This window comes from Nelumbo lutea, chromosome 2 (assembly GCF_056320005.1).
Source record: "Nelumbo lutea isolate HS-2025 chromosome 2, American lotus-T2T, whole genome shotgun sequence".
Lineage (NCBI taxonomy): Eukaryota > Viridiplantae > Streptophyta > Magnoliopsida > Proteales > Nelumbonaceae > Nelumbo > Nelumbo lutea.
The window spans coordinates 59,104,615-59,123,403 of NC_142685.1; the positions used below are offsets into that span (position 1 = coordinate 59,104,615).

General features: G+C 41.2%; 1 protein-coding gene and 1 pseudogene across 3 annotated transcripts in view; one reads left to right on the forward strand and one right to left on the reverse strand.

The window, feature by feature from the left end:
• Nucleotides 1–18,789, reverse strand: part of LOC148870990 (coiled-coil protein) — a 109,959-nt gene that overhangs the window by 89,254 nt on the left and 1,916 nt on the right. The gene's annotated exons all lie outside the window — the stretch shown is intronic.
• LOC148870991 (small ribosomal subunit protein uS15 pseudogene) lies at nt 17,739–18,193 on the forward strand (annotated as a pseudogene). The gene has a single exon (XR_016108225.1). The product of XR_016108225.1 is annotated as a small ribosomal subunit protein uS15 pseudogene (transcript).

Sequence of the window (18,789 nt, forward strand, 5' to 3'; positions counted from 1 at the left end):
GTAGCCCCATCAAGTTGTTTCTGGACTTGTCAGCCAGCCCACTACTATTTTGGAATCCCCTTCACTGCCAAATTGTTCACTCCAAGTTGACTGGCCATCTGTATACCTTGTACTGCTGCTAATAACTATGCCCTTACAGAATCACCAACACCCACTGGTCCTGAAAATAAAGACAACATGTTGCTGTCTTTGGCTCTTAGAATCCCTCCTATTCCGGATGGCCCTGGGTTACCTTGGCAGCTACCATCAAAATTCAATTTTACCACTCCATCCGGTGGGGGTTTCCATTCAGCTTGTGATTTGTTCTTTGTGGAGACTGTAGAAGCCATTGCTGCCAAGTTTCTCCTTAAGTCATCAAAGGAGTAATCTGCCAACAAGTGTGAAGATTTCAGCCACGAGATTGTCCTTGTCATTATGCATTCCTTGATTCAAGCAAGACTTCTTTCCTTTTCTTGAAATATTCTAGCATTTCTCTCCTCCCATAATGTCCACAAGGTAGCGGCTCTGATACATTTCGGCATTAGCTTCCCTCTTTTTGTCAATCTCCCAAAGGCAGCCGGAGTGAACAGCAGCTTTACTTCGGAGGGAAAGTTCCACCTGCATCCAAATAATGTAACAACCAAATTCCAAATATTGGCAGCAAAAGAGCATGATATCAGCAAATGGTTACAGTCCTCACCCTTCACTTTACACAAAAAGCACCAATTTGGGGACAAACACATATAAGGTTTCTTCTTTTGCAAGTTTTCCACAGTATTGATCTTAACATAATAGGCTTCCCAACAGAACACTGCTGTTTGGGGGGGTATTGGCCTTGACCAAACCTCTTTAACAGGGAAGACCTGAGAGGAGGGGTTGGAGCAAAGGGCTTTAAAGAAAGATGCACAAGTGAAGGAGCCAACCGGGGTTAAATTAGGGCATGCCATTACTCTCTATTGGTGAATGGAATAGTGGTGGATTTCTTTCCGGCTTTAAAAGGTGTAAGACAAGGGGGCCATCTCTCCCTTCTCTTTACCCTAATAGTTGAGGTCCTAGGAAAATTAATTTCTAAGGTGAATTCACAAGGTTTGGTGAGGGGGGCTGGAAGGTAGGTCGTGATGGGATACCATTTACACATTTGCAACTTGCAGATGATACAATCCCGTTTTGTAAAAGAGGGAATAGAAAGTGGATCAGGAAAATCAAATTAGCAGTCCAACTTTTTTGAACAGATCCCAAATCTTAAAGTGAATTTTGAGAAAAGTTGCATTGTGGGTGTAAATGTGGATGAGAGGCAGTTGTCAGAGTATGCAAATATTTTGGGCTGTAAGCTGTCTCAAAGGAAGAGTTGATTTTGTGATCCTGTTGTTGAATTGCTAAATGACTTGCTTCTTGGAAGAAAAACTAGTTGTCTAGGAGGAATAATTACTCTTATAAGGCCCACACTAGCAACCTGCCTGTTTATTACATGTCAGTGTTCCTTAGGGTTGTGTAAAATCTTTTTTTTTTTCTATGGGACATATTTTCTGACTGGTCAATGATCAAGAGATTGCATTAATAAGTGGTGGAGGGGTTTGTGTTTGCAGGATGATGGAGGAGAGCTTTGAAGTTGAAGTGAAGGAGTTTCTGTTTGAAGAACTAAAAATCAAGGCAGTGCTGAGTTCGAAAATCAGGGAAGTAAAGAAGGCAATAGTGTTGCTCCAAGGTATAGATACTGTTGGAATGTTTATTTTATTTTTTATGTTTGTATTCTGCTGAGTTAGGGTCTGTTTGGTCTGGTTAAAGTAGTTTTTATCATTGTTTATGTACTTTAACTTAAGTAGGGGTATAAGGGTCTTTTCCCTTTTAATATGGTCGCCCTATATATAATAATATAAGCTGGTGCCGCCAGTCAGTAAGTTGACTTCAAAACCTTTCTCTTCTCTTCTTGCTTATTTCTCCTCTCTTCTTCTGTTAATAGATACTATAGAAATAGAAGTGATCTAATGGTTTAGGAACTTTGTGATGGAAACAAGTTCCAAAGGTAAGCAAAGAAACTGGAAGGAACCGAGTACTGAAGAAGGAAAGAGGTATGTTTTAGAATGCTGAGGAAACAGTAAAGGAGGTTATCTATCTTTACTTTAATTCTTCGTTAAAGACAGAAAGCAGCTGGCCTGCTTTCCTGATGAAAATAGAGACTTGGATGGAAGGAAATTACCAGACAACTGAATGAATTCTTCCAACGCCTGGTAACAGCACAGCTGGAGATCTCGGTGGAGGAAAAGATGAACAAAAGCTCCAGTAAAGATGAAGTCCTGGAGCAAGAGCAGGATGACTGGCTATCTCAGACCTGCTAATACTACAGTTGAAGTTAAAGGGCATGTTTATCTTAACACCTTTTGAGAGCAATAAAGCTGTGCTTGATTTGGTTGAAGAAAGATTAGAGCTTTCAACAGTCAGTCTTCAATCTGACTTTGGCATGGCTACAATCTTTAAATGGAGCCCATTATCCAACTCTAAAGAGTTTTTTACTGAAGATGGGGTGAGGGTACGTGTTCTAGGCTTGCCTTTTCACTTGTGGAAGCAGACTGTTGCTAAATCAATTGCTCAGCTGTGTGAAGGGAGCCTTGTTGGAGTTTTCTAGGGGACCTGTGTTCAACAGCTCTCTTATTAATTGGAGCAAAGCCAGAAGAAATACCAAGGAAAGTGGAGATAAGTGTGGAGGGCTGCTTCTAGTCAGTCTGGCTGGCCTCTTCCATAGAAGCAGCACTGTGGAAGGAGGCTCGCAAGGAGGGGGATGAGAGTGTGGAAGAAGATGCCTTATGTGGCTCAAGAGGGCTGGTACTTCAAATGGTGATAGAATTTTCACTAATGAGGTTAAGCAAAAATTGGAGAATACAAAAGAGCTGGGGCAGGTGGAAGGTCAAAAACGTGGAGAACAAGGTATCAGACTGGAGGGCAGCAGATCTTACGCTGAAGTGATAAAAGGCGGTAAGAACTCTGTTTCAAAATCAGTAAAAGAAGGGAGATGAGGGGCTTAAACCATATTAAACCAAGCAAAGGAGATCTGAACCGGTCTTATTGGGGTCAGGCATGACATATTAAAGGATCACATGCCAGGGCAGGTGATCTCGAGTGGGCCACTAAAACATACTAGGCCCATTACAGACAGAAATGCAGGGCCGAGCACTGTAGGACTTAAATTTGCCCAATCTGAGACTCGTGACTCGACTAAAAGTCATGAGCCTGATGACTCTAAAGGTGCAACACATGACTCACTTAAAGCACACGTGATTGAAGGGGGTAGCTATAATAGATGGTAAGACCCATCTATCTTTGTCCTCTTCGAGCTCTTTCTCTTGGTAACATGTTCTAGGTGCAAGTTCACCCTCAAGTACCTCCTTGCAATGGATTCCAGCCAAGAAGGTGAAGCTTCTCTCGCCGGACAGACAAAATCCTTTGATAAATGAGTGGTCCAGTGAAGAAGGTAGCAACGATTCAAATTTCTTTGATACAGTGAGCTCGGGAAGTGTTGGCTTGCAAGCAAAGGTGGATATGCTACAGGCAACACGGAAATACATTTTCTAGAATAAGAAGCTTTGATGGGGAGGTTAGGACTTACAAGGGAATTGCTACAACCTCTGAATTCAGAATCAATGCTAGTACATGGGGATAGGACTTTCTGGTGTCTGTGATGATAGGCTAGAAAGGAGGGAACAAGGACAAGATTCTCTGGCGATTAGATTAGACAATAGTTAAACATTAACCGCAAACACCTGCTAGGGGAAAGGACATTTCATCAGTTGTAAATTCTCAGTTGCAAGATTCTAGTATTCCTTGCTCAGCTACTTTGCCTTCAGGTATGGATGTCCATTTAGATTCTGTTACTGACCCATGTATTCAGCCTGCTGCAGATACTCTAGCAACTAACCTTGAAGGTGCAGACATGTATCCAAGGGCAGAATTGAGGGTGGTAACCAGTAGTTTAAGGAGAGGATGGGTCAAAACTTCATGACGGGTTCAGATGAGGTGGAGAGAATTTGGAGGCTAATTTGTACAGAATTCAGGGAACTTAGACAGAGGAAAGGTTACTTGGAAGAAGCTCTCAGAAGGAGAGGTTGATTGGTGAGGAAGGAGAGGTTGTTGAAGAGGAAGGTTGTAAGGAGACAGAACCGACTCCCAAAATTGAAAAGCATGCTAAAAGACTGAACCTGGTGTGGGGAAGGGAGAAGTTAAAACATACCATAGGAAAACTGAAAGAGAGAGAAGTTTTAAGGTTGGGGAGGGGAATAAAGAAGAGGCAAGTTTTAAGAAGCCAGCCTTTGGGCCAACAAAGAAACTGGGTGAACTAGGGGTTGGTCGAAATGGTGGACCTAATATTCAGGTGGGGTTGGACAAGCATGCTGAGCCTGTGGACCCTCTTATTTCTCCTGGGCCAAGGGAGAGAAAATCTTATCCAGTTGGGCCCAGTTTTGAGCCCATTTCTAAGAAGCCAAGGTCACATGATCACTTAAGTCCACACGTGACCACAGGGAGGTCAGATGGTTACTTAAGTCCACATGTGACAGGGAGGTCACATGATCACTTAATGCAGCACGTGAACAGTGGGAGGGAACCTCTGATAGATGATGTTAACCGTCTATCATCTTCATCCTCGAGTTCTGCTCGTTCTCGAAAGGGAGGGCAGAGTCAACACTCAAGTTGCTCCCTACAGTGGATCCAGCAAAGACCCTGAATCGGCTGTCGCCTGAGAGGTGGAATCCAGGAAGCATCAAGCGGTCTGTGTTAGAAAGGCTAGAATCTGGTGTTTGGCCTGGAGAAGAAACCAGTAGTGATGAAGACTTTGAGTCAGATGGAGCCTTGAGTCTGGGTAGTCTCGATTCGTGCACAAGACAAAACTTGATAGAAACAAGAAGCTTGAATACAGAGGTTCTGTTCTTAGAAGAAGAGGGGACTATTGCAGACTATTCCAAGGAAGAAAGAAGTACAGGAGGCGCTGCAAATGCTGGACAGTTCCTTCTATATCAAGCTGAGGAAGTCAACGTAATCTCTCAGGACTCTCGGGATTTAAATGGAAAAACTCAACCCTCTCTATTGAACTTGGATAAGGATGAACCAGAAAGGGGAGTACTGGAGTCGGGTCTTCAAGGGAGTAAGTTAGATGTTGCTGTTAATTTTACCATGAACACTTTACAAAAGTTCCCTTGTAAGGAAATGACACCAGACTCGGTCGTCTTTGGCAAACAGTCCAGTCCTAGCTTCTCAAATGCTCTCCCTAACCAATCAGGTATTATTGTCACTTTATTTGTGGATGCTAACCAGTGTGATATGCCTGAAACAGATGTACCAGCATCCCATCCAGAATGTACGACGAAAGTATGCTTAGAGGTGGAAGAAGGGAGAGTTGGGGAAGGCAATCTTGAAGAAAAGAGTAAAGAATTAGATGAAGCTTGGAGACTGGTTTGGAGACTGATTTGCACAGAGTTTGAGTTACTCAAACAAAATTAAGAATATATGGATGGGTTCAATGAAGTGGTCATGGGTAGGGGAAAGGAAGGGGATGACCCTGTTAGAGGAGAACTTCAGACCTCATTAGTGGAGGTTTTTGGTGAGGGGGATCAGGCTGATGCAAGGGCTGAAAGGAGTGAACAGGTGGAAACATTCAATAAGAGGAGGGAGGAAAAAAAGAAAAAAGAAAAGAAAAAAATGTCAGAGGAGGAAAGATTAATTTGTGACATAGAAGGGAATTTAGAGTTTAGTAGTAGAGGAGATGGGAGAAAGGGATTGAAGTAATGAGTTGTGGTTTAAGGTTGAGAGTGTTCTATTGGTTTGTGCCTATGAGGATAGTTAGCTGGAATGTTAGGGGTTTAGGGAGCGCAAGGAAAATGAGGGTGATTAAGGACTTACTTAAAAGGGAAAGGCCTGACATTGTTATGTTGCAAGAAACAAAGTTGTCAGAGCTGGATAGAAGATGGGTGAGGAGTATGTGGAGGTCTAGAGGAGTAGAATGGATTTCAGCCCCATCTTGGGGAGCCTCAGGGGGGATTGTCACACTTTGGAAAGATGATGTAGTAGAGGTAGTGGAGGAGTTAATAGGGAGATTCTCAGTTTCCATCAAATTTAAGAATGTAGAGGATGACTTCACTTGGGTGTTAATTAATGTCTACGGTCCCAATAACTATAGAGAAAGGAATGACATGTGGGAACTGTATGCAATTCAAGGATTATGGGAAGGCCATGGTGTTTGGGAGGGCATTTTAATGTGATAAGATTTTCTAAAGAAACTAATAACTCCCAACAAACCATCACAACTAGCATGAGAAATTTTAATAGCTTTATTGCTGATTGTGAGTTAAAGGAGATCCCACTAGTGCAAGCTCGATTTACTTGGTCTAAATTACATGAAGTGCCCTTGTGGTCGAAGTTGGATAAATTTATCTTTAATGTTGACAGGGAGAACTATTGGGGAAACTTGGTGTCTAGAGCTTTGCCTAGGGTGTGACCTCAGATCAATGTCCTATAAGAATAGGTGTGGAAGGTTTTATCAGTGGACCTAGACCCTTTAGGTTTGAAAACATGTGGCTAATCCACCCAGATTTTATGAATAAAGTAAAATTTTGGTGGAATGAGGAACTGAGGGGGACAAAATGGAAAGGGGTAAGATTTCACAAGAAACTACAACGGATAAGAGCCAAAATAAAAGTTCGGAATAAGGAACATTTTGGAAGACTTGAGGAGCAAAAAGTGAATCTAATCTCTAGGATAGAAGAGTTGGATGAAAGAGAGGCTCAATCTAGAATGGAGGAGGGGGAGAGAGTTCTGAGGGGACAGTTGAAGAAGGACCTAGAAGATGTCCTACTGAGGGAAGAAATAAGCTGGAGGCAGAAGTCGAGGCATAGATGGATTAAGGAAGGTGATGGGAATACCAAGTTTTTTCATGATGTAGCAAATGGGAGGAGAAAAAAAAATTGTGTCTAACCAGGATGATATTGCTAGGAAGTTTGTGGAACATTTCAAATCGATTTACAGAAGACCCTTGGAAGAGGAGGGAAATCAAAGGGATTGATTGGTCAAGGTTGGAGGAAGATTAGGTTAGGTGGTTGGAAAGAAACTTTGAGGAAGAAGTGATTAGGAAGATGGTGTTTTTGATGGACAGGTCCAAAGCTCCAGGACAGATGGTCTTACAATGTCTTTTTACCAGGATTGTTGGGAGGTGATAAAAGATTATCTTTGTTAGGTTTTTAATGAGTTCGTAGAGAAGCATATGGTCAGTCGAGGCATTAATTCCACATTCTTGGCCCTAGTTCCAAAGAAAGTTTATGCTCTCCATCCTAAAGATTTTAGGCCAATTAGTTTGATGACTAGTATTTATAAAATCCTGGCCAAGGTCTTGTCTTTAAGGATTAAAGATGTAAATAGACTGGACCGAATGGGTCCTAGTATCTTCTCTTGTAATATTTTTTCTATTTTCCTGTTAGCCAATGGGCCTCTCTTAATGGGCCTGTTATTTCTTTTTGTTTGATCTCTTTATGTTACTGCCTAGCTGTCTGCCCACTTAAGGACATACTTGTAATTATTTTAACATTAATTTTTAGTAAAAAGGATTAGAGAAGAAAGGGAAGGATTATTCAAACCTTTCTTCATACTCCTCCTCTTTTCTCCATCTTCTTCTCTTGTACTGCTGCTCTTACTTTTCTTCCTCCTTTTTCTCTCTAATTTTTCAAGTTTACACCTATTTTTGAGGACTGATTTACATCTTGGTATCAGAGCAGGTTTCTTTCTTCCTTCTTTTCTTCTTCCTCCTTTCCCATACACCCTTAGATTAAGAGAGTGTAGGGAGAGATCAGTTCTCTATAGCCCAGAGGATCTCTGGCCTAGTTGGTAGAAGGTTTGGAGAGTTTAAATCTAGCTGGAAAGTGGTGTTGTTCTGTTGCTGCCCAAAACCCTAGCCGACTAGAGGTTTTCGAAGGTACAGGTAAAGGTGAAGCTTTGGGTGTGGCGCTCTATGCTTGGGAGGTGTCTTTTGACTCCTAAAGGCGGGCGGTTCAGGTTTGGAAGAGATTGGGAAGCTCTGGTAGGGGCGGTTGCATCTTGTTTCTTCCTCCCCAACAATTGGACGGAGTAAAACCCTAGTTTTCAAGCATCTGGGTTCTGGTTTGACTTCAAATAAGTTTATATAGACCAAATTTCTAGTTCTTTGATTTTCGTTTGATTAATGGAGCTATAAGGAAGTGAGTTCAAGCAAGTGTCGGTTTCCGGCCTTGGCTTGGTAGATTCCGTTTTGACTAATGTGACCACAATCAAGCTAGATGGGACAAATTATCTTGCTTGGGCACAGTCTATAAGAATTTATGTCTGTAGTAGAGGAAAACTCGGGTATCTCACAGGTAGTAAAGTGAAACCCGAAGAGACAGACCCTGAATTTGAGAAATGGATGCGGGAGAACTATACAGTCATTGAATGATTGGTCAACTCTATGCAACCTTATATAAGTCAGCATTATCTCTGGATGTCTTCAACTAAGGAGATATGGGACAGTGTTATTGAGACCTATTCATAGAAGCTGAATGTAGCCATAGTCTACAAGTTGAAAAGTGAAGTGAAGAACCTAAGACAGGGAGAGAAGAGTGTAGCAATCTACTATTCTATACTGAAATCCCTACGGAAAGAAATTGATGTTATGGAGACAGTTGTATGGGAGAGTAAGAATGATGCTGAAATGTATAGGAAGTTGGTGGAGAGAAATAGGGTGTTTGAATGTCTTACTGGACTCAACCCTGAGTTTGACATCATTAGGCAAAATATCCTGACCAAAGATGAGCTTACTCTTTCCCAGGCATACGCTATGATAAGCAATGAGGAGAGTAGGCGGCAGGCTCAGTTACAGAGTCCACCTACAAAATACTTTGCACATGCTGGAATAAAACCAAAGGGTCCTACTGAGAAAAATGAGCAGATATGTGAATATTGCAAGAAACCGAGGCATACAAAGGACACTTGCTGGAAGCTTCATACTGAGCTTATTCTTGATAGGTTTAAGAATAACAACAGTTCTAAGAAGGGTAGTCATGTAGGAAAGCCTAAGACAGCTAATGTTGCTATAGTACCTGAAGGAGGAAATAAGGAGAGTGAAGAAAAATCAACCATTGAGTAGTTGGCAGTAATGAAGGTGGATTTTGAAAAATATGGGGGCTACTAAATCACTTGGAAGCTAATGTTTCTTCATCTCAATCTTCCAGCAACACATCATCATCATCTGCATTTGCTCACTCAAGTATTCGTGCTTCTGCAAATCATGCTTCAGTTTCAGGTAATCATAAAATCCCTTGGATTATTGATTCCGATGCATCAGACCATATGACCAGCCTATCTAATCTCTTCTGCTCATACCACTCTCTCTGGTAAAGAGAAAATATCCCTTGCTGATGGGTCTCTTGCTCCCATTTCTGGTAAAAGGGATATAAAGACCCCTGACACCCTTTATTTATCCTCTGTCTTTCATGTCCCTAAACTTAATACAAACCTTTTATCTGTTAGTAGCTTAACTAAATCCATGAATTGTAACATAACCTTCTTTCCCACTCATTGTGTTTTTCAGGACCTGCAATCTCAGAGGATGATTGGGAGTGGCCATGGGGCAAACGGAATATACTGGATGGACACACCAGATAGAGCTTTTGAACCACCTCATGGAGTTGCCTTAGAGTCAGTCTTGTCAGAGTCTATTGACAAAATCTTGTTATGTCACTTTCGGTTTGGTCATTTGTCTTTTTCTGCTTTGAGTTATTTGTTTCCAGATATGTTTAAGGGAGTGTCTTTATCGAGTCTTCATTGTGAGTCATGTGAACTGGCAAAGCATTGTAGACTTTCTTATTCAGTAAGCAATAAAAGATCTCTTTCTCCTTTTCATTTTGTTCACTCTGATGTGTGGGGGCCATATCACTTGCCAACTATGGGGGGTTACAGGTACTTTATCCTTTGTATTGATGACTACTCTCGTTACACTTGAATTTATCTCATGAAATCTAGGGATGAAGTACCAGCTATTGTGCAAAAATTTCATGAACTCATCCTCACCCAGTTTAACACTCGGATCAAAATATTTTGTTCTGATAATGCTAAGGAGTATTTTGATAAAACCCTCTCTACCTATCTTGAAACTTTTGGGGTTATTCATCAAAGTTCTTGTTCCTACACTCCACAACAGAACGGAGTGGCGGAAAGGAAGAACCGATATGTGGTTGGAGTTGCCAGATCCCTCCTGTTTGCATCCCATGTTCCTATAAAATTTTGGGGAGATGTTGTTCTTACTGCTACCTTTTTTATCAATCATATGCCCTCCCGAGTTCTTAACTTCAAAACCCCCTTTAGCCTTCTCTTCCCGAATGAGGATCTTTTTTCTCTTCCTCTTCGTGTTTTTGGGTGCACTTTCTATGTGCATGTTCACAGCCATCAAAAGCACAAATTTGAACCTAAGGCTCATAAATGTGTTTTTCTGGGATATGCCTCCACACAAAAGAGATATTGCTGTTTTGATCCAGTTAGTGGCATCCGCTTTGTATCTCGGGATGTCACATTTGCTGACTTGACTCCTTTCTTTAGTATTTCTCCTGAAGGGGAGAAATCTGAAGAACCCTTTGCTATGTCTCTAGTTGTTCCCCTTCCCATTCCTCTTGAGTCCTCTCATAAGGTGTCCACTTCTCCCACTGGACCTACCTCCAATATTCTTGTTCCTCCTCCTCCTCCACCTCATTCTCCTATAATCCCTCCTCATCCTGTTATCCAAAGGTGGTACAAAAGGCACAGATTCAGACATGGGCAAGTTGTTTCCACTCCTACAGAAGAGCCTCTTGCTCCTCCCATCATTACTGAGGTAATGGGTCAGCCTTCCTCTGACCCATCTACATCTTTCCCAGACCTTGACCTTCCTATTGCTCTCCGCAAGGGCAAGCGGAAGTGTACAGCCCATTGTATCGCCAAACACTTGTCTTACAGCCTTCTCTCTCTTTCCTACTACTCTTTTCTTACTTCTGTTTCTTCCCATGTGATACCCAGGTTTGTACTAGAAGCCTTATCTAAACCTGAATGAAGGGATGCTATGATGGCTGAACTGGATGCTTTGCATAAGAACCATACCTGGGATATTGTTAACTTGCCTGAAGGGAAGGAACCAGTGGGTTGTAAATGGGTGTTTACCATTAAATATCATTATGATGGATCTATTGAGAGGTTTAAGGCTAGGCTAGTTGCTAAAGGCTACACTCAGATGTATGGTATTGACTATCTTGAGACATTTGCTCCTGTAACTAAGATGACCTCAGTCCGGGTCTTGTTATCTCTAGCCGCTACTTTTGATTGGCCCCTACACTAGTTTAATGTTAAAAATGCCTTTTTGAATGGAGGCCTACATGAAGAGGTTTATATGTCTTTGCCTCTAGGGGTGTATGGGAAGGAAATGCAAGGCAAGGTGTGTAAACTGCAGATATCTATTTATAGTCTCAAACAGTTTCATCGAGCTTAGTTTCAGAGGTTCAAGGCTGCTCTTGTCTCCTTTTGTTACACACAAACTCAATCTGATCATACCCTATTCTTGAAGAGAAATGGCTCTCTAGTGACCTTTTTGATAGTTTATGTTGATGATATTGTGGTCACGGGTAATGACACTCAAGAGGTTAGTAAACTCAAAAGATTTCTTAACTCCGAATTTGAGATCAAGGATTTGGGAGATCTTCGGTATTTTTTGGGCATTGAAGTTGCTAGATCTAAGGATGGTATCTTCATTTTCAGCATAAATATGTCATTGACCTCCTTGCTAAGATTGGTAAACTTGGAGCTAAACCAATCTCCACTCCTATTGATCCCAATCATAAGCTTTCTGCTACAGATGGTGACCTTTTAACTAATAAGGGGGTGTTTCAGAGACTACTTGGGAAGTTGTTATATATTTGCATGACTCGGCCGGACATTTCCTATGCAGTAAGTGTTATTAGTCAATTTATGCATTCTCCCAGAGATACTGATTTAGCTACTGCAAAAAGGGTTCTGTGTTAGTTGAAAGGTACTCCAAGGAAAGGTATTCTATTTGCCATACATGGACACATGAAACTGGAAGCTTTCACTGATGCTGATTGGGCATGATGTATTGATGATAGGAGATCCACCTCAGGTTATTGTGCTTTGGTTGCTAAGTACATTGTGTCATGGAGGAGTAAGAAACGGTCTGTAGTTGCTAGATCCTCAGCTGAAGCAGAATACAGGGCAATGGCACATGGTGTGTCAGAAGTACTATGGCTACAATCCCTTTTAGAAGAATTTGGGGTTGACTATGAGAAGCCAATGATGCTCTACTGTGACAAACAAGCAGCTATCAATATTGCACATAATCCTGTTCAACATGACAAAACTAAGCACATTGACGTTGATAGACATTTTATAAGGGAAAGAGTTTTCTCAGGAGAAGTTTGTTTGCCATTCATCACATCAAACAAACAATTAGCCAATATCTTGACCAAAAAAGTTCCAAGAGGGAAAATGACACACTACATAAGCAAGCTGGGCATGATTGATATCTATGCTCAGCTTAAGGGGGAGTGTAAAGAGACTGGGCCGAATGGATCCTAGTATCTTCTCTTGTAATATTTTTTTCTATTTTCCTGTTATCCAATGGGTCTGTTATTTCTTTTTGTTTGATCTCTTTATGTTACTGCCTAGCTTGCCGCCCACTTAAGGACATACTTGCAATTATTTTAAAATTAATTGTTAGTAAAAGGGATTAGAGAAGAAAGGGAAGGATTATTCGAACCTTTCTTCTTCCTCCTCCTCCTTTATCCATCTTCTTCTCCTGTACTACTGCTCTTACTTTTCTTCCTCCTTTTTCTCTCTAATTTTTCAAGTTTACACCTATTTGTGAGAACTAGTTTACATCTAAAGAAATCCTCCCCCCTCCATTATTAGCCAGGCTCAAGGGGCTTTCATCCAAGGGCGTCAGATAATTGATCAGATTCTGATTGCCAATGAACGTGTGGAAGAGATGAAGAGGTCCAAGCAGAGAAGCTTTGTTTGTAAGCTTGATCTGGAGAAAGCCTGTGATTTGGTGGACTGGCAGTTCCTACTAGAGGTTTTGAGGAAGTGTGGGTTTGGGGAAAGACAGTGTAGTTGGATGACTGGTTGTGTTAGCTCTTATCATTATTCCATCCTAGTAAACGGGGTGGTGAGGGATTTTTTTCCAGCTAGTAGGGGAATCAAACAAGGGGACCCACTTTCACCCTTCCTCTTTACCTTGGTAGCTGATGTGTTTAGTCGAATTATCACTAGGGCTGATAGGGAAAAAATGATAAGGGGTTGGAGAGTAGGCACAAACCGAATTCCAGTCACTCACCTTCAGTTTGCAAATGACTTGATGATCTTTTGTGAGAGAGGTTTCGGTGAGAAGGTGGAAATTTTGAAAGAATTGATTACAGTTTTTGAACGAGTCTCTAATTTGAAAATCAATCTAGGAAAAAATTGCATAGCCGGAGTAAATTTAGTTTTTGAGGAGGTTGAGGTGATTGCAGGCTGTCTTGAGTGCTCCATTTCCTCCTGGCCTTTGTCTTAGGGCTTCCGTTGGGAGCAAACCCTAGGGAGAGTAGGTTCTGAACCCCAGCCTTGGAGAAATTAGAAAAGAGACTAGCTGTTTAGAAGAAAAATTATATCTCTTTGGGTGGGAGGATCACTTTGATAAAAGCTACCCTCATGAATCTACCTACCTATTATCTCTCCGTCTTTAGAATACCGTCTAGGGAAGCGAAGAAGTTGGAAAAAATGATGAGAGATTTTCTGTGGGAATCGGGAGAAGGTAAAAAAGACCATTTAATTAAGTGGGGGTTGTGGGTAGAAGCAAAGAGGAGGGAGAATTAGGGCGTGGGAATGTGCTTAAAAAGAACTCAGCTTTGTTAGGGAAGTGGTTGTGGAGATGGCCTTTGGAGCGGGATAGACTCTGGCACGAAGTAGTGAAGAGTATTCATGGATGTTCAGAGAGTGGTTGGGATGCTGGTGCATCAAGGAGGGCTAACCTAGCCACACCTTGGAAAGCAATTCACAAAGTTCTTCCGCAGTTCCTTAGTTGTGTCAGGTATGATGCTTGTTCAGGTAATTCTATTCGGTTTTGGGAGGACATTTGGGTTGGAGATCTCCCTTTGAAAGACCTTTTTCCTTCATTGTACTCTGTTTCCTTGTATAAAAATGAGGTGATCTCAAAATTCCTTCCGCCAAATTTATCCTTACCAACTTTGTCTTGGGATTTTGGTTTCTGTAGAGGATTAAGGGATGAGGAAATTGAGTGTTTGTCCAATCTTCTATGTCTCCTTGATAAGGTTTGGTTGGATCCCTCGAAACCTGATAAAAGGATTTGGGCCATTCACCCCAAAGGGTCTTTTTCTTGTGGTTCCTTTTTCAAGTTCCTTTGCCAATCTCCCTCTCATCAGAGTTTCCCTTTCAAAGAAGTATGGTGTAGGCCGGTCCCCCCCAAGGTTATGGCTTTGTGTGGGGAAGTGTGGCATGGTTAAGTAAACACAATGGACAACCTACAAAAGAGAAGACCCGTCCTTTGTATTTCACCAAACTGGTGCATTCTTTGCAGATCTCATGGTGAGGATTGTAATCATCTATTTTTATCTTGTAGTGTCACTGCAGAGCTCTGGGCTTGGCTTCTATCTTTGTTTGGGTCTAGTTGGGATATGCCAGCAGAAGTAAGCACAATCTTTAACCCTTCTTTCTTCTCTTGGCCCCATAAAAGAGGAAGGAAAATGTGGAGATGCTCACGAGCAGCATTGTTATGGACAATATGGGAAGAAAGGAATGCCAGAATCTTCCAAGAAAAAGGAAGAAGCAGTCAAACCTTAAAGGACTGCATTTTGTCCAGGTCTTTACATTGGTTAAAGACTCTAGAATTATTTAACCATTTTACTTTTACTGATTATTAGAAGGATTAGAAGTTGGTAGCAAGCTGTTCCTCCTACAAGGGAAGGGCAGTGACTAGCTGGGTCCCCCCCTCCTCTTGGTTCTTTGAAACTGAATTTTGATGGGAGTAGCCAGGGTAACCCGGGTCCCTCTGGGATGGGAGGTGTACCGAGGAATGAGGCTGGAGAGGTTGTCTTAATCTACTCTGGCCCTTTAGGAGTTGGGAACTCTATCCGGGCAGAACTGCTAGCTGCAATACAAGGAATACTTCTTGCAAAAGAAGTGGGCGTGGAGCAGCTTTTGATTGAAGGAGACTCAAAGACAGTGGTGGACTAGTTAAATAATCTGGAAGATGTCACTTGGGGCTACAAAAATGAGTTAAAGAAATTCAAACGGCTGACAAGAAATATGTCTATAACAGGAGAGAGAGTAAAAAGAAGAAAAGAACTGAAGTGCAAAGGTTAATTTCTAACATTGAAGGTGATCTTGAGTTTAGCAGAAGGGAAGAGAGGAGGAAGAACTCTAGGTAAGGAGCTTGGTTTAAGGAGGGTCTAAATTTAAAGTATAGCTATTTATCAAAAAAAAATAAGTATAGCTATGAAATTTGTCAGTTGGAATGTGAGAGGGTTGGAAGTGTTAGAAAAAGGAGGCTGATCAAGGATCTACTTAAGAAGGAAAAGCCTGATAATTGTGATGATGCAAGAGAAGAAGCTCTCTAATCTGGATGGAAGATGGGTCAGAAGCTTTTGGAGGTCCAGGAGTGTAAGTTGGTCCTTAGCTCGAGGGATGAGGTAATGGAATCTGTGGAGGAATCAATAGGTAGATTCTCCATTTCCATTAAATTCAAGAATGTGGAGGATGGTTTCTGTTGGGTGCTTACTAATGTATATGGCCCTAATACCTATAGATAAAGGAATGAAATGTGGGAGGAATTTATGTAATTCAAGGTTTATGGGATGGTCCTTGGTGCCTGGGAGGAAATTTTAATGTCACGAGATACAAAAGGAGTAACAACTTCCTATAGTCAATTACAACGAGCATGAGGAAATTTAATGGCTTTATAGAAGTCTGTGAGTTGAAGAAATTCCTGTTTTGTAAGCTAGATTTATGTGGCCTAATCTCCAAGATAATCCTCTATGCTCGAAGTTGGATAGGTTCCTCTTCAACCTAGCCTAAGAGAATTACTGGGGAAATATGGTTTCTAGAGATCTACCTATGCCTAGGTTCATTTCTAACCATTGCCCCATGAAGACTGGTGTAGAATCCCTAATTAGTGGACCAGACCGTTTAGATTTGAAAATATGTAGCTAACTCATCCGAACTTTGGGTGTAAAGTGAAGGAATGGTGGGATGAGGAATTAAGGGAGATAAAGTGGAAAGGAATTATATTTCATAAGAAGTTGAAGAGACTAAGAATCGAGTTGAAGGAGTGGAATATAAATCATTTTGACAAGGTTAAAGAACAAAAAATGAATCTAATCAAACAAATTGAAAAGTTGGACAAGAAGGAATCCCAAGGGTTGTCAAGTGAACAGGATAGAGAATTAAGAAGGCAGCTGAAAAAGGACTTAGAAAATGTATTACTCAGAGAGGAGATCTACTAGAGGCAGAAATCAATGCACAAGTGGATTAAGGAAGGTGATAGGAATACTAGATTCTTCCATCATCTAGCAAATGAAAAGAGGAGGAAGAACCTAGTGGCCAAATTAGAGATAGAAGGGCAAGAGATTACCACTCAGGATGAAATTGCTAGAATCTTTGTGGATCATTTTAAATCCATTTTTAGAAGGTTGTTGAATGAGAGGTTACCATGGGAAGGGTTTGAGAGGCCAAGATTGGGAGAGAAAAAAGCAAGGTGGTTAGAAAGGAATCTTACAAAAGAAGAGATTAAGAGAGCAGTGTTTATGATGGATAGATCTAAGGCATCAAGCCCGGGTGGATTTATGATGGCTTTCTATAAAGATTGTTGGGATGTTTTGAATGATGATTTATGTAATATTCTTAAGGAATTTGGTCCAAGAGTCAATGCCACTTTTTTGGCCCTATTCCCTAAGAAGCATGATGCTAGTAACCCTAAGGATTTCAAGCCAATTAGTTTGGTGACTAGCATATACAAAATCTTAGCTAAGGATTTGTTTCCGAGGCTTAAAGCAATTCTCCCTTCCTTACTCAGCCAAGCACAAGGGAGACAAATAACTTATTAGATCTTGATTTCTAATGAGTGTGTTGAGGATATGAAAAGATCTAAAAGAAAAGACTTTATTTATAAGATATATTTGGAAAAGGCCTATGGTCTGGTGGATTGGCATTTCCTTCTACAAGTATTGAGAAATTGTGCCTTTGGGGACAAGTGGTGTAATTTGATCTTTTGTTGTGTTAGTTCCTGTTGTTACTCTATCCTAGTCAATGGCATGATCAAGGATTTCTTCCCAGCTTGTACAAGCATTAGGCAAGGGAACCCTCTTTCACCTTTCCTCTTCACTTCAATAGCTGGTGTGTTTAGTAGAATGATCTCAAAGGATGACAAGGAGGATATAGTAAAGGGGTGGAGAACAGGCAGAGATGGTATTCCAATTACCCATCTCCAATTTGCAAATGATTTACTAAATTTCTATGACGGGGGTGATCTTGAGAAGGTGAAAAATCTTAAGGAGTTGGTTAGAAGCTTTGAGTGGTTTCCAATTTGAGAATCAATCTTGGATAGAGTTGTGTGGATGGTGTCAACTTAGAGATTAGTGAGGTGGGGGGAGGGTTTCTGCCTTGTCTTGGCTTGTCTCAAAAGAAATGTGAAAGAGGTAAGAGGGAGAGAGACAGCCACCACTCCAATGCCGTCACCATGGTTGTATGCACAGTCACGGTAAGGGTATCTCTTCATCGGCTCTACCGTACAAGAGGACTCCACCCTCTTGGCTGAAGATCTCTGCTTCGAATGTTGAGGACAACATCTACAAGTTCGCAAAGAAGTGTTCGACTCCTTCACAAATCGGTGTCATTGTTCGTGATTCATGGTATAGCTCAACTCAAGAGTGTAACTAGGAACAAGATCCTGCGTATCCTAAAAGCTCATGGGCTTGCCCCTGAAATTCCTAAGGATCTGTACCACCTCATCAAGAAGGTTGTTGCCATCCGGAAGCATCTTGAGAGGAATAGGAATGATAAGGATTCCAAGTTTAGGTTGATTCTGGTCGAAAGCAGGATCCACCGTCTTGCTCGCTACTACAAGAGGACAAAGAAGCTTCCACCCGTTTGGAAATACGAATCAACCACTACAAGCACTCTTGTGGCGTAGTGTGGATATCTTTTTCGCTGATGGGAATTCTATGGACATCGTAGGCTACAATCACTTTAATTTAGAAAGTTGATGTGCTGTGTTGAAACCGAAAGGGTAGTTAAGATTAGAAAGTTGGTTGTAGCAACTTCTTTAGGATAAGAAGAAAGATTTTGATTTTTATAAACTAGCTGCTGCTATGCATTCGTTATTTTTATCTGCTTTAATAAGGTTCTTTCGATTTTTTGAAGTTATTTGTTACCCAACGAGGGTTTAAAATTTAAATTATTGTGAAGGGTAATGCTAGGGGAAAAAATTAAAAAACAAAAAAAAACAAAAATTAGTGAGGTAGAGGCTATTGCAAGATGCTTAGGATGCTTCATTTCTTCCTGGCCAATGACCTATTTGGGGCTTCCATTAGGAGAAAATCTTAGGGAGAATAGTTTCAAGTGCCCAATGGTAGAGAGGTTTCAAAAGAAGTTGACTTTGTGGAAAAAGAATTACATCTTGTTGGGGGACAGAATCACTTTGATAAGAACCACACTTGCTAAAATGCCAACCTATTTCCTGTTTGTCCTTAGGATTCCACCTGAGGAAGCCAAGATATTGAAGAAATTGATAAGAGA